This window comes from Elephantulus edwardii, unplaced genomic scaffold, assembly GCF_000299155.1.
Source record: "Elephantulus edwardii isolate Elephantulus edwardi_28Jun2011 unplaced genomic scaffold, EleEdw1.0 scaffold00046, whole genome shotgun sequence".
Lineage (NCBI taxonomy): Eukaryota > Metazoa > Chordata > Mammalia > Macroscelidea > Macroscelididae > Elephantulus > Elephantulus edwardii.
Genome location: NW_006399796.1, coordinates 345,622 through 347,751, shown reverse-complemented (window position 1 = coordinate 347,751; position 2,130 = coordinate 345,622).

The window sequence follows — 2,130 nt, the reverse complement described above, 5'->3', positions numbered from 1 at the left end:
TATACAGTGTACTCAACAATAACTGTGTTAAAATTTCCTTGGTAAATGGAATTCTTTTGTTGTGCCCAATTTCCATCCCTGCCTCCAAGTTCACCTTGTTCATGAGCCAATTGGGACAAGATCAGACAGAGGTGGCTCATGAAAGAGACTGGTACATAATGGCTTATCTTCTTCATTTAGATCTCCCTTTGAAGTTAGTTTTTGGTAATCAATCATATGATGCACAAATATCTTCACACTTCAGCAGAAATTACCTGTTGTTCACGATATACTAACCTAAACTTAGCATTATTAAAACAAATTCTATTTATTTGCTCATTATCTTGCAAGTGAAATTGAGTACTACTATACTGACTTCAAATGAATGACTCCTTTCACTTGGGTTGTTCATGCAGCTATAGTCATTTGGAGACTAAATTACTGAGTTACTTAAATAATTCAAGGTGCCAGTTTCATTTGCATCTCTCTTGCCTCAGTTACAATGACTAGAACAGTTCAAAACTTTGGGTCCCCCCCCCCCATATAGTTTGGTAACCAGCATGGGCAGCTTACTTTATAGGCTCCATGAAAGTGAAATTAAAAACTTCCATGTAATTGTAGCCTGTGTTCTGGAATTCATACAACATAATTCCTTCTAATTTCTGCTGGTGGAAGCAAACTAGGAGATCAAGAAAAATTTAAACAGAAGAAAGGAAACTTCAACTCTTGATAACATGTATAAAAACAAATGAAGGAATTGTTGACAAGACCTTTTTTTTATACAATCTACCTCAGTTCACCTGAGTATAAAAATTCATGTCTCCCCATATACAAAATACATTCACTCCTTTCTTTGACCTTTAAAAAAACCAACCAAACAAACCCAAAACAAAACAAAACCCCTACAAAACTTGTAATTTTGATATCAGGTTCAAATTTCAGGACCTTTAGATGTGTATTAATTCAGAAAGTTGATGAGACTCATCACGTGTGATTCCTCATGATCTAGATACCTGAGCACCATGAGATTTCTGTACATATGACATGTAGTATAAAAATGAGACCTTGCTTCATTTACTTCAACTGTATTAGAGGGGAACTATAGTCGATAGGATTTTCAATGGTTGTTGTCTTTCAGAGGCACATCACCAGGCCATTATCTGTGGCACCTCTGAATGGTTAAAACTGCCAACCTTTCTATTTGCTCAGTGCTTAACTGTTTATGCCACCCATGGATCATTTGTATGTATGTGTTTGTATTATATACATATGTGTACACATATACACATGTGTTTAACTATCTAAATATGTGTAGTAGGATTTTGTATTACTATATGTCTGTTTTTTTAAATTTTGTATCAATTTGTTTATAAAGAATACATTGTTTTTCACAAAAGATCCTTCTTATTTCCTTCACCCCACCCACCCAATCAATTGTGTAACTCTATGATTAACACCTCCCCCCTCCCATTTTCACCCCTCTGTTTCCACCTCCACACCTTGGTCCTCATTCTCATTCTACAATTATGGTTTTATACAGTATTTGTCCTTGTGGAGCTGTTAGTTCGCTTAGCATAATGCTCTCCAGTCTCTCCCAAGTTAAGTAGTAATTTACAAAATCATTGCTCCTGTGTGCTACATCGTTTCCATTGTATGAAAGCATCACAACTTTTCAATCCACTTGTTTGTGGTTGGGCATCTAGGCTGTTTCCATATTCTTGTGATGGTGAATAATGCTGCTATGAACTTTCATGTACAAGCTATTCCAAGCAATGGAATAGTTTGATCATATGGAATTTCTATGTTTAGCTCTTTGAAGAAACGCCAAACTGCCTTCCACAGTGGTTGTTCCATTTTACAATCCCACCAACAATGTATAAGAGTTCTTACCTTGCCAGGTCCTCTCCAATATTAATTGCTTGTTGTCCTGTTAAACATTGCCACTGCTACTGGAGTGAAATAGAACCTCATTGTGGTTTTGATTTGTGTCCTTTATTGTCAGGATTTGGAGCATTTCTTCATGTGTCTGTTAGACATTTGAATATTTTCCTCTGTGAAAATTCTTTCCATGTCTTTTGCCCATTTTTTAATTGGGTTATCAGGTGGGTTTTTTTGTGGAGACCCAGAATTATTCTGTAAACATTCATTATG